Here is a 14,549-nt window from a genome sequence, read left to right as displayed (position 1 = left end):
AAGCCAGGAATATGGGCAACCTCAGATCACGGGGTGTTGTAAAGAGACTGGTCTCCTGAAACACGCAGATCAGGAGAACCCTGCTGTCATCGTTCCGGGCTTGTGAGCGTGGTGAGTTCCTAAAGCTGTGGTCACGTGGATGCTGCCATCACGTGGATGCTATAGTTACACGGCAGGCCCGGAACTACTGGTCCCATCCGCGCCTGGGCTCCTGTGGCCTCTCTGGATCTGTTGCCACTACGGTCATGAGGTAGACCCAGCTCTTCAAGTCACTAGAGCATCGTGGACTCCTAAAAACCCTGCCCACCGTGTGTATTCTTCCTGTCACATGGCCCCTACTACTTAGTAGCATGTGGAAGCCCCAGCCCAGAAAATTACATAAATGAATGGCTTCTTAGGGTCGTGTAGATAGTATGGTCACGTGTGCCACTATGGGCACAGGTCCAGCTCAGCTACCTTGATCACGTAAAGACTGAGGACTGTGGGAGTAACAATGGAAGACCACGGGACTCTGCCGATTCTTAAGTCAGCAGTTCCGGGACTCCTACTATCACTGGACAGGCAAAGCCCTGGCCGTTACGCCAGCACTGCCGCTGCCCAATCACTGTGGGTCATGCATATCCTCTGGTCTCATACTGCGCTACGATCGCGTGAGGCACTGTGATCACGCGAGACTCAGTCCTCTCAGTCGCTTGAGGATTGAGGGCTCTTCAAACCTGCATCTTTCCATCTTGGAGCCCCTGTCGAAAGGTCTTGGGAGTCAGGTAGGGCTCCACAGCTGCGTGTTACGTGGGTCTTGCAGCCATGTTACCTCCTGTGGCCATGTCCGCCATTTAAGTGTGTGGTAATTCCAACACTGCAGCTCAGCTTAGCTTTCCGAGGAGTCTCCCCTGTAGGTTCGGAAGACTGTGAAAATTGTCGTCTGCGCCCTGGCTCAGGAAATTTTGATGAGACTGGCTTGAACACTAACCTTCCCACCCATTTACACCCTGCCTGGGTGAGCACTGTGTGGTACTGGGTAGGAGGGGCGCCATTCGGGTAAGAGGACTGGGAGTCTCTAGCACAAATTTTCTGAGAGAATTGGCGGTGGCACAGGGCAGTGCGGCAGGGGGTTGTGGGCTTCTCTCTGTGCCCAGGCTCGAGAAACTGGGTAGGACCCACCACGCCTCGCCTCCCATCGCCATGCCCACATCAAAGCCCTGCTCTTGTTTTCACCCTCCCGTATTCACTGTCTGTACTGTGTGATGGCATACTCTGCCCCTCCGTTCATGTGTTCTTAAGGACGCCAGTGACCTCTTAGATGCCACTTTGTATACGGGATTACAGATCTGATTTTCGTGTCTGTCCCTTGTTTGCTACTAAAGAGGGAGGGAGAAATACGTTTTTAAAGGAATTTGATTGTTTTCAATAAAAGCGTGAAAGGAGCAGCATCATGCAAAGTTTCAGAATTTGGTTATTATATTTTCTTTGGTGCTTAGTACTTTCTTTTTGTATTAGTAGTTTTTAAATCCTCACCTGAGGATATGTTTACTGATTTTGGAGAAAGCGGAAGGGGGAGGGGGAGAGGAGAGGGAGAGGAAACAGTGATTTGAGAGAGAAACATCAATCAGTTGCTTCTCCCCCTCCCCCCCCCCACCCCCACCCCCCATCCCCCCACCCCCGCCCCAGCCAGCAGTTGAACCCCACAGCCTTGGTATGTGCCCTGACTGGGATCTGAACCCGCGATCTTGGTGTGCCAGTCCACACTCCAGTGTATGGCAGGACGCTCTGACCAACTGAGCCACCCAGACAGGGCTCGATAGTTTCTTTAAAATAGATGTGGGGTGGGATGCCTCGATCTTTCTGTGCTTGGGATCCCTAAAGAGTTTAAATAAACCATCCCCCACCAAACACTCCTAGGTTTCAGTTTTCTAACCATTGCTTCTCAGACCCCTTGAAAAGTCCCTGCTTTCCTTCATGTGGAAAACAATAGTGAATGTATTTAAGAAAAACATGTTAAGCAAACTTAGGAGGGGTATTGTTCATAAAAATCACGTAGATGCTACGGAGTGAGCGCAATTTGGGAAATAAAGGACTGTGTTTACATCGTGGGTAATTTACCTATTATTTGATGGATGGTTAAAGAGTATTATTACTTTTGCTATTGTTTTTAGTATATGATATCCACCTTATTTTTCTCTCATTTCAGCACTTCCAAGTTTGTTCAGCGACACAATATGTCTGATAGACAGCAACAACAAAAACGTGATCTTCCATTAAAGGAATCTGGGACATACAGAAATGAAGGTAAAAGGATTTCCATATTGTAGCATTTCTTATGCTAATATACAACTTGAATCTCAAAGGGATGGGTAGTGTTCTAGTTGGCTCAGGCTGCTGTAAGAGGACACCATGGACTGGATGGCTTAAAAACATCACCAGTTTATTTCTAGCAGTTCTGGAGGCTCAGAAGTCCAAAATCAAGGCACTGGCAGGGTGAGCATCTGGTGAGAGCCCATTTCCTGCTTCACAAGTGGCTGTCTTCTTCCTGTGTCCTCATGTGGCAGAAAGGCCAAAGGGGCTCTCTGAGTCTCTTTTGTAAGGACTCTAATGCCATAGGTGAGGGCACCTCCCCCATGACCTGATCACCTCCTGAAAGCCACATCTTCACATACCACCATCGAGTTAGGGGTGTGAAGTCAAAACATAAGCATTCAGTCTAAAGGAGGCAATTTCCTCGATTTATATGGGTATGGAATGTTTCCCCCTCCCCCCCACACACACACGGACCATTTGAGATACTGTTGTGCTTTGTGGAAAACATTTTAGGAGATCTTGTTCAACCTAATCCTCTTCTAGCACATGAATACTTTGTACCTATGTAAAATAAGAGTGAAAAACAATGAAATTGATAACATATGAAAGAGTTGGAAAAAGTGCTAGATGTTAGTGTTTTCCAAATGTGTAGAACACAAACCTCTGGTGTAGTGGGTTAAGAAAGTTAGGAGGCACAGTTCAGCAGCCACTTGTGCCTGGGAATGACATCATATCATGCTTGCACTTACAGCAAATCTATAAAAGATAAGACAGGCACATAATTTGAAAATTTATATGAATGAATTCCAGGGGGAAAAAACGCTTTGATCTTGAAGAAATATTCTTGAGAAACAATGCACGAGAAGACATAATCACTGGTCCATCTTAAATAGGTATAGAAATGTGAAAAGTAGAAATAAGATGATAGCAAACTAAATGCGGCAATGGCTCAAAACACATAATACAGCACGACAAAGTTGTGTTTATCCTGAATTTGCAACACTGGTTTAACGTTAGGAGATGCACAATGTAACTTAATACATTAATAAGAAAAAAGGACTAAGAATAGGGTGATTATCAGAAAGATTATTCTGGAGAAAAACAAGGCATGCAAAATAAACTTCAACAACCCATGGAGATTAAACCCGAACACCAACAACTCAACTAACCAAGAATACAAAAATACTTGTAAAAACTGATAACAGGTATGTAAAACATTTATACCGAACACCATACATAAGAGGGAAACATCCAAAGCACTTCATCCGAAGTCAAAATTGGCAAAAATGACTCATAAATAATCACTTTTGTTCAAGATCTAAGCTGAGAGACGACTCCTGGGCATTCCAGTAAGGCAACACACACACCCACACCCACCCACACACACAGACACACACACACTTACATAGTCAATAATGGTTTAAATGTGAAGAGAAACAACACTCTAAGTATACTTGCCTTTATATAAGACCGAAGAGAATCTACCAAACTATGGTAATAGCAATTTGGATGTAAGACTGACATTTCCAAAATAATGACAACAAATGAAAAATAGCATTTTCATTGTGACCATTTTCCTTTACAGTCGTACAAATTTGGCTCTGCGAAATATACGGTGAATTGCCTGACTTGCCAAGTACGGCAACACTGGTAAATACTCATATACTTTGCTGTACTGTAGAGACCAGAAAGCTTAAGACAAAAGTAGAGACTTCTGTGAGTCACTGAGTGAGCTTGTGTGTGTGCACGAGCGAGCTAGAGCCCCTTGCATATAGGCTCCCCCAACAGTTCTCCATGTATCAAGCATACCATCCTGAGACTTGGAGGTGTAACTGAATGACATGGGAGGCACATATGGGCCAATGATGTGGTCAGCGATGTATGATGAAGGAGGTCTCTGTGTTTTATGGGACAGCCACAGCAGAGTTTGTGGAATTCAGGCTCTGTCATACACGTGAAGTAGCAGGCAGATAGCAGTGGTGTTTCAGGTATGTATAGAAGTCTCATAGTGTGAATGAGCTTCCCCTGACTGTGTGGCATCTAAGCCCACTTTCCAGGCACTCACAAAGTTTTTGTAGGCTATGTAGTAGATGTCATTAACGATGTCTTACTTTCTATTGTTTTAAAGATTTTGTTTGTTTGTTTGTTTGTTTGTTTATTCAGACCAAGTATATTATTTTATTTTACTTAATTTTTTAACATTTACCCCAAGGATATGTTTATTATTTTTCTTTTTTTTAATTTAATTTTTTAAATTTAATTATTGTTCAAGTACAGTTTTCTGTCTTTTACTCCCATCCCAGCCCACGCCCCCAGTGCTCCCCGCCTCCCTCCCAGGAGGAAATTAATTGGGAACCTGTTGGAGAGTAATATATGGTTTATATGTTTTTTTAGTTATCAGATTTGTATCTTTAAATTATTGTTGTTCAATTACAGATGTCTGCATTTTCCCCCACTACTCCCTGCCACCCCAACAAAACCCACCTCCCTCCCTTGCTTCCAACCTTCCTCTTGATTTTGTCTGTATCCTTTATAGCAGTTCCTGAAAACCCTTCCTCCCATTGGCTCCTTCCTGCTCCCCTCTGATTTTTCTTAGATTCTTCTTCATTTCAATGTCTCTGGTTATATTCTGTTTGTTTTTCTCTTTTGTTTATTATGGTCCAGTGATTATATTCCAATTAAAGGTGTGATTACATGGTATTTGTTCCTCCCCGCCTGCCTTATTTCATTTGGCATAAGACTCTCCAGTTCATCCATGCTGTAGCAAAGGGGAGGAGATTGTTTTTCTCTCTACTGCACAGTATTCCACTTTGTAAATATACCATAGATTTTTTATCCACTCATTTACTGATGGGCACTTAGGTTGCTTCCAGCATTTGCCTATTGTAAATCATGCCACTATGAACATTGGGGTAAATAGGTTCTTTGGATTGCTTTTCAGGGCTCTTAGGATATAATGCCAGCAATGGAATTGCTGGGTCAAAAGGCAGTTCCATTTTCAGTTTTCTGAGGAAATTCCATACTGTTTTCCACAGTGACTGCACCAGTCTCCAATCCCACCAAAAGTGTACTAGGGTTCCCTTTTCTCCACGTCCTCTCCAACACTTGTTTGTTGATTTCTTTATGATGGCCATTCTGCCCCATGTTAAGTGGTACCTTATTGTGGTTTTAATTTGCATCTCTCTGATGGCTAGTGATGCTGAGCATCTTTTCATATGTCTCTGGACCCTCTATATGTCCTCCTTGGAGAAGTGTCTGTTCAAGTCCTTTGCCCATTTTTTATTGGGTCGTTTGTCTTCTTAGAGTAGAGTCATGTGAGTTCTTTATATATTTTGGAGATCAAACCCTTTACCGAGGTATCGTTGGCAAATACGTTTTCCCATGTAGTTGGTTCTATTTTCATTTTAGAGCTGTTTTCTTTCGACATGCAGAAGATTTTTAATTTGATGAGATCTCATTTGTTTATTCTTTCCTTTATGTCCATTGCTCTAGGGTACCTATCCATGAAGATGTTGCTGTGTGGAATATGAGATTTTCATGCTGATGTTTTCCTCTAGGACATTCATGGTGTTATGACTTACATCTAAGTCTTTTATCTTAAAAGTAGTTGTCCAGCTCTCCCAATACCATTTGTTGAAGAGGCTATTTTTACTTCATTTTATGCTTCTACCCCCTTTGTCAAATGTTAATTGACCATAGAGGTTTTTAATTACTTCTGGGCTCCCTGTTCCATTCCACTGGTGTATGTGTCAGTTCTTATGCTAGTACCAGGCTGTTTTGATTACTATTGCCTTGTAATACAGTTTGATATCAGGTATTGTGATCCCTCCTTTGTTCTTCTTTCTCAAAATTGCTGCAGCTATTCAGGCTTGTTTATATTTACATACAATTTACTGAAATGTTTTTTCTCTATCTGTGAAATATGTCATTGGTACTTTAATAGGGATTGCATTGAATCTATAAATTGCTTTGGTTAGTGTGAATATTTTGATAATGTTGCTTCTTCCAATCCATGAGCATGGTACATCTTTCCATGTGTTTGTGTATTCATTAATTTCTTTCTTCAGTGTTGAATAGTTTTCTGTGTACAGGTCCTTTACCTACTTGGTTAGGTTTATTCCTAGGTACGTTATTTTTCTTGTTGCTACTTCAGATGAGATTTTTTCCTAATTCCCATTTCTGATATTTAATTGTTGGTGTACAAAAATGTCTTTGATTTATGAATGTTGACTTTGTATCCAGCTGTTTTGCCAAATTCATTTATTAGGTCGAGTACTTTTTTAATGGAGTCTGTAAGATTTTCTGTGTACACTGTCATGTCATCTGCAAACAATGACAGTTTTACTCCCTCCTTTCCAAATTGGATGCCTTTTATTCTTTTTTCTTGTCTGATTGCCATGACTAGGACTTCCAATACAATGTTGAATAGTATGGTGAAAGCAAGCATCCTTGTCTTGATCCTGATCTTAATGGTAAAGCTCTAAATTTTTTCCCATTGAGTATGATGTTGGCTTTAGGTCTCTCATATATGGCCTTTATTATGTTGAGGAATACTCCCTTTATTCCCACTTATTGTTTTTATCATAAACAGGTGCCCTACATTATCAAATGCTTTTCCCACATATATTGATATGATTATGTGATTTTTGTATTTCATTTTGTGATGTATTACGTTTGTTGATTTGTGAATATTGTACCATCCTTGCATCCCTGGGATGAATCTCACTTGATCATGGTGTATGATTTTTCTAAGGTATTGCTGTATGTGGTTTGCTAATATTTCATTGGGGATTTTAGTGTCTATGTTCATCAGTGATATTGGCCTGAAGTTTTCTTTCTTTGTTATTTCTTTAACTGGTTTTGGGAATAGGAGGATGCTGGATTCATAAAAAGGGTTTGGGAGTCTTCCATCTTCTTGGATTTTTTGGAATAGTCTGTGGAGGATGGGGGTTAACTCTTTCTTAAATGCTTTGTAAAATTCTCCTGTGAAAGTGTCTGGTCCAGGGCTTTTGTGTGTCAGAAAGATTTTGATTACTGCTTCAATTTCACCAGCTCTTATTGGTCTGTTCAGGCTTTCTGCTTCCTCTTCATTCAGTTTTGCAAGATCATATTTTTCTGGAAATGTATCCATTTCACCTAGGTTTTCAAATTTCTAGGCATTTAGTTCTTAGTAGTAATTTCTTACAATCCTTTGTATTTCTGTGGTATCAATTGTAATCTCTCCTCTTTCATTTATGATTGTGTTTGTTGGGTCCTCTCTCTTTTTTTCTTGATGAGTCTGCTTAAAGGCTTGTCGATTTTGTTTATCATTTCAGAGAACCAGCTCCTGGATTTTTTTATCCTTAGTACTGTGCTTTTAGTGTCTGTGTCATTTTATTCTGCTCTGATCTTGGTTATTTCCTTTCTTTTACCCCTTCTGGGCTGTGTTTCTTGTTCTTTGAGTTCTTGTAGGTGTAGGGTTAGGTTGTTTACTTGAAATGTTTCTATCTTTTTCAGGTAGGCCTGTATGGCTATCAACTTCCCTCTCAGGATTGCCTTCACTGTGCCTCATAAATTTTGAATTGTTGTGAGGTCATTTTTATTCATTCACATAAACTGATTTCCTCCCTAATGTGATTCTTGACCCATTCATTATTTAATCGCATGCTATTTGATCTCCATGAGTATCAGTGTTTTTGAGTGTTTTCCTTAATGTTGGTTTCTAGTTTCAGTCCTTTGTGGTCATAGAAAATGCTTGATATCAATTTTCTTGAAATTGTTGAGGCTTGTTTTGTGTCCTATCATGTGGTCTATCTTTGAAAATTTTCTATGTGCATTTGAAAAGAATGTGTATTTAACTTATTTGGGATGGAGGGTTCTATATATATCCGTTAAGTCCATTTCATCTATGACATTGTTCAATGCCACAATATCTCTGTTGATATTTTGTTCGGAAGATTTGTCCATTTTTGACAGTGGGGTGTTAAAATTTCCTACTATAATTGTGTTCCTGTCAATATTTTTCTTGAAGCCCTCCAAAATTTTCTTTATGTATTAAGTGCTCCTATGGTGGGTGCATATACTTTTACAATGTTTATGTCTCTTTGATGTATTCTTCCCTTGAGTATTATGATGTGACCTTCTGGGTTCTTTTTTATGGGGTTTTTTTTTTAAGTCTGTTTTGTCTGATATGAGTATTGCTACCCCGGCTTTTTTTTTTTTTTACTTTCCATTTACTTGGAATATTTGTTTCCATCCCTTCACTATCAGTCTGTGTAAGTCTTTTGATCTGAGGCGGGTCTCTTGTAGGCAGCATATGTGTGGGTCATGATTTCTTATCCAATAAGCTATTCTATGTCTTTTTTAAAATCTATTTTATTGATTATGCCATTACAGTTGTCGTATTTCCCTCCTTCATTCCCCTCCACCCTGCACACTCCCTCCCCCACCATTCTCCCCCTTTAGCTTATGCCCATGTGTCTCGAGTTCTTTAGATTCTATATTTCCCCTACTATTCTGGCCCTCCCCCCTTCCTATTTTCTACCTATCATCTATGCTACTTATTTTCTGTACCTTCTCCCCCCTTCTCCTCCTCCCACTCCCTTGTTGTTAACCCTCCATGTGATCTTCATTTTGTATGGCTCTGCTCCTGATCTAGCTGTCCACTTAGTTTGCTTTTATTTTTTAATTATTTATTTATTTTTATTGATTATGCCATTACAGTTGTTCTATTCCCCCCTTCATTCCCCTCCACCCTACCCCCATCCCCACCATTACCCCCCCTTTAGTTTATGACCATATGTCTCAAGTTCTTTAGATTCTGTATTTCCCATACTATTCTTGCCCCCCATCTATTTTCTATCTACTGTCTATGCTATTTATTTTCTGTACCTTCTCCCCCTTCTCCTCCTCCCACTCCCCTGTTGCTAACTCTCCTTGAGATCTTCATTTCTATGTTTCCACTCATGATCTAGCTGTCCTTTTAGTTTGCTTTTGTTTTAGGTGTGGTTGTTAATAACTGTGAGTTTGCTCTCCTTTCACTATTCTTTTTCTTTTGATTGAAGCATTTATCTATTTATGTTTATGGTTATTATTGATAGGTATTTATTCAATGCCAATTTTTGAACCTGTGTTCCTCTCTCTCTCTCTCACTGTTTTCCTTCCTGTTCTTAAAGTGGAGCCTTTAGTGTGTCTTGCAGAGCTGGTTTGGAGGAGGTATCTTTGAGGCTTCTTTCGTCAGGGAACCTCCTTATATGGCATTCCATTTTAATTGAGAGCCTTACTGGATAAAGCAGACTTGGTTGCAGGCCTCTGGTTTTCATTACTTGGAATATTCCTTTCCATTCCTTTCTGGCTTGGAGCATTCCCATTGAGAAGTCAGCTGCTAGTCTTATTGGGGCTCCCTTGTATGTTACTTTCTGTTTCTCCCTTGCTGCCTTTAAGATTTCTCTGTTTGTCTTGGAATTTTGCCATTTTAATTACGATGTGTTTTGAAATGGGCCTCTTTGGGTTCCTCATGATTGGGACACTCTGTGTTTCCTGGATTTGTGTGACTTTTTCTCTCATCAAACAGGGGGAGTTTTCCATCATTACTCTTTCAAACAGGTTCTCTATTTCTTACTCTTCTTCTTCTCCTTCTGGTATCCCTATTATATGGATATTATTATGTTTCATGTTGTCCAGAATTTCCCTTAACCCCTCTTCATTCTTTCTGAGCCTCATTTCCTTTTCTTTCTTTTTCTGCATGTTTTTTTCTACTTTGTCCTTCAGCTCGCTGATCTGATTCTCTGCTTCATCTAGCCTGCTTTCAATTCCTTCTACTGTGTTTTCATTTCAGAAATTTTATTGTTCATTTCCTCTTGGCCCTTGTTGATAGTTTCTATTTCCTTTTTCATGTTGATATAGTTTGCGGTGAGTTCATTGTAGTTTCCTTGTAGGTTTTGGTAGTTCTTTGTGAGTTCATTGAGCTTCCTGATAACCATTGCTTTGAATTTAATTTCTGACAGTTGAGTTGCCTCTATTTCATTTAGCATTTTTTCTGAGGCTTCTTCCTTTCCTTTCATTTGGGGATTGTTTCTTTGTCTTCCCATTGTTTGTGAGACTCTTCTTGCTAGCCTCTGATTCTTAAATTGATCTTTTCTGACTCCATAGGTGCATGGTGTGGTCTATGGTAGTAGACCTGTGAAATTCAGTGATGCAGTTCCTTTGATCTCCTGAGCTTGCAGGTCTTAGGCTGTTGTTTATGTTGGCTCTCTGTATGTGTGTGGGTTTTGATTGTTGTTGGGACTTTCTTTGGTGTGTCCTTACCTCCAGCTGGTTAACTGAGGGTCACTCCTTCCACCATGTCTTGGATTGTGTTTTGTGGGTGTGGACAGGTTGTGTTGAAGCTGGTTTTTCTGTGTGTACAAGGTTTTAGAGATTCTCTCTTGCTCTTCTTTGGTTGCTCGCTCTGGGTAATTTGTCCACCATTTAGTTGTATTTCCAGATTGGTCCTGAGTTAAGTTATTATGGCTTCCACTCCCTCCTTCATCTTCTTCTGTTGTTTTCTGTTGGTGGTTCTTTTGTTGGTGGGTTTCCTCTTCCAGCAGGTATACTGGTGTTCACAGTTCCCACCTACTCAGGCCAGGGTCTATCACTGTCCAACTCTTCCCAGGTGGTGTCTACAGTCTCAGTGGGTGCACACCACCCCTGTGTGTTTTCTGCTATATATTTTTATTAAGGTGGTGGTGAGCCTTAATCTGTGATTTTTACATATAAGTAATTTGGAAACAAGTAAAGTTGGCTGCATTGTCCAAAGTGAAAGGTACTAGCTGCTTTATAATGCCCAACCTATCACTTTTGATTCTGGCAGCAAGACTGTGAGACAAAGATTGTGCTGAGATGCATACATTCAATAAGTGGTTGTTTGTATGTGTGTATGCATGTCTGTGTGTGGGTGTGTGTAGGAGTATCCCTCTGTGGTTTTTATCACATATCCCCTCTCCTGAGAGATTCCCAAAACAAGGCCATGACTGAGGTGCCTTGTGTCTGAAGCACCTTGATGAGGCAAGCCTCAGCCCCTGTTCAGTCACTGGAACTAGTTAGTCAGCTGGTTTTGGGAGTGCTGTACCTGTTAGCTAACTCACTTTTATACTTTCTCCTTGGCAACGTTATTGCTGAAGTAATGTCAGTGCCCCCAAATTACTCTACTTCCTATAAACCATGTGTTCACTCATTACCCTTACTGACTCCTTTAATATTTGTTTTTTAACTTTCATTGGATTTTCATGGACATGGTTTGATTTCCTGTCATTCACCTCCACTTCCAAATAAGGTGTCACTTTGGTGTGGTTATTGTTTACTGGCATTATGAACTCATGACTTTTTATTTGTTTTAATTTTATTTAGTTATTTTTCAAGTACAGTTTTTTGTCTGTTTCTCCCATCCCAGCTCCCCCCACCCTGTGCTCCCCACCTCCCTCCCATTTCCACCCCCCCTTAGTTCTTGTCCCTGTGTCCTTCCTATTTGTTCCTCCAAATCCCTACCCCTTTTTCCCCTTAAATTCCCTTCCCTCTCCCCTCTGGTCTCCCCTTTGAACTCATGACTTTTTAACCTGCTCATGGCCTTCAGACCATTGTTAAGCAGGTTTGAGCAGAGTGAAATGCACAGACCTATGCTTTGCTGTTGGACTGAAAATCGATGGTCAGGGGCAGGGATGAAACCAGAGGACTAGATGGAAGGCAGCATAATCCGCCATATAGATGTTGGTATGTTGGCCAGAGCACATAGTAATGGAGGTAGTAAGAAGTGGCTAGATTCTGGATAGACTTTTGGAGCGAGGCCTGGAGAATGTCCTGATCCCTGGGTTGTGCAGTGTCAGAGAAAGAAAAAGAGCACTCCAGTGTCCTCCAAGTTTTGGGAACCGAGCAAGTGGTATTCATGGGTAAAATGCTCTACCCGTGTTCAATTTCACTTCCAGTGCCATGCACATGGAAGGTCTCAAGGGCTCTGACTTTTAAGATTGTCCTGACAGCGGGCCACACAGTGAGAGCAGTGACTCCCTGGAGGTGTTAATCTGAGGCCTGGTCATCATCAGCACATCAGCTGTCATCGAAATTTTACTCCTGAGTGGTCCTGCGGAAACATGGGGTAATTGATGTACAAAATGTGCAACACACAAACCTAGAGCACCTTAAATATGAGACCTCAAAGGAAGCTGATTTCTAATAGTCTAATTTCTGTAATCTTCGTGCCCACTCAAACAAAGCACTAGTGTTGTCTGCTGATGCACTGTTTCAGTGGAATGTGGTAAATATAAAATACCCTTAGTGAATCTACCTTTGAAAGAGAGAATTGTGCCTGCCTTATTTCTGTAGATACCAAAAAACTCCCAAATCCTTCCACATGGTGAATTACATATATTGACAGGAGTGTTTATGGGCAGAGGCATGGACAGCAACACAATTCCTAAGAGAATATGCAGAGTCCAATACAACCAAGATATTTTTAAGGATTTTATTAATTTTTAGAGAGAGGGCAAGGGGGGAGAAAGAGAGGGAAAGAAACATCAATGTGTGGTTGCCTTTCAGTGTTCCCCACTGGAGACCTGGCCTGCAATCCAGGCATGTGCCCTGACTGGGAATCAAACTAGCGACCCTTTGGTTTACAGCCCATGCTCAATCCACTGAGCTACACCAGCTAGGGCACAACCAAGATATTTTATTAGCATACCTGTGGTACAATCTCCAGTAAAAAAAGAAAATACATAAGAGACTTGTTAAAGAGAGCCATTACATAATGATGAAAGGGCAAATCCACCGGGAAGACATAAGTGATTATGCATCAAAAACAGAACCAAAAGTACATGAAGCAAAAGCTGATGGGGTTGAAAGGAGAAATAGTGAAATCCAAAATGATATTTGGGGCCTTCAACACCCCCCTTACAGCAAGTGACAGAATTACTAGAGGGAAAATCAGCAAGGGTAGAAGAGATCCAAATAATGCAGTAAACTAATAGGATCTACCTGTCAAACAGAACCAATGTTTTGGAAATGTATGTTCTCCATTCCTATGTGAAGACCTAGAGCAAGCCAGGGTCAGATGAAAGAAAGGGCAGGAAAGACATTCCCTTTCTTCTTTCTCCTTATCTGACACCCATCCCCCACCACCAGGGCAGAATGTCTTTCCAATTGCATTTTTTCCCTTTTCACCTTTGTCTCTACTCCCCAATGTCTTCCCAATTTCCTCTCCTAACTTCACTCCCTTTGTTTGTTCTTCCATTTCATTTCCTTTCTTGCCTCCCTATCCCTCCAGCATTCTCAGCCATGCCTGGGCCAGGCCCAGACCCTTGAAGGATGTTGGACACCCACTGAGGTAGCAGAGCAGGCTCCCACCCCCTTCTCACTTCTCTGGAGCCTTCACTGGGGATCAAGAGGAAGAAGGGAAGACAGGAAAGAAGAAGAAGCCCTGGAGTCTGGGATCCAAATGTTGTGCCTTGTGGCACTGGAGAAGGAATGCAGGATCCTCTGGATGGAAGCTAACCAGCAGGATGAAAAGGGGCTGAGGGAGAGAGAGAGCAGGAGGGAAAAGGTGAAGGAGGAAGGGTGGAGGGGAGGTAATATGAACGTGAAGGTGTGGAGAGAGATGAGGAGACTATGTTTCTGAGTTTCCATATGGGATTTGGTTAGTGCTCAGCAGGCAAATGGACCCAGAAACCTTGAAATCAGAGGCTGAGGAGGGCAAGGGAGCTGGTGGGTGGGCAGATCGCCTGTCTCTGTTCATGCCATGAATGTTTTAACTAAGTGGAAGCATTGCAACCCAAACTATCAACCATTTCTTTCTGTATTTAGATTTGGACAGTGCCATCAGGAAATGTTTCCCCAAGTTATTGTGCTTGGTAAGTGCCTTTGTTCATCATCGTCTTAAATCACATGGATAACTTCCACATTTGCCCTCAAGCACTTTGAGTCTTGCTTAAATTACACATTTACTTCAGACCCTTGTCCATAATGAGAGGATATGGACTTCTGAAAAAGAGATGAATATGATGTCTGCCAAAATCCACATATATGAACACACACACAGAGAAATGGAGGCAGGGAAGAAGGGAGACAGGAAGAGAAAAAGAAACAAATACACACAAGTTGTATACAAGAATAGAACTTCCAAGACCTCATGATGCAGATGCCCACTGTAATCTTGCCCATGAAATTTCCAGGTTCTTTTCACTCCTGACTTCTGTCTTTCATGATCCCGTGAGCCTATCCATTCTCCTAATTATTCAGGAGAAGTTTCC

General features: G+C 41.4%; 1 protein-coding gene across 1 annotated transcript in view; it reads left to right on the top strand.

Annotated features, from left to right (window-relative positions):
- LOC119046096 (nuclear RNA export factor 2-like) overlaps positions 1 to 14,549 on the top strand; it is a 40,438-nt gene that overhangs the window by 17,515 nt on the left and 8,374 nt on the right.

The sequence above is a fragment of the Artibeus jamaicensis genome, unplaced genomic scaffold (assembly GCF_021234435.1).
Source record: "Artibeus jamaicensis isolate MK-2021 breed Jamaican fruit bat unplaced genomic scaffold, CSHL_Jam_final scaffold_461, whole genome shotgun sequence".
Taxonomy (NCBI): Eukaryota; Metazoa; Chordata; class Mammalia; order Chiroptera; family Phyllostomidae; genus Artibeus; species Artibeus jamaicensis.
The sequence above is the reverse complement of the archived record's forward strand: the minus strand, read 5'-3'. Positions and strand labels throughout refer to the sequence as shown.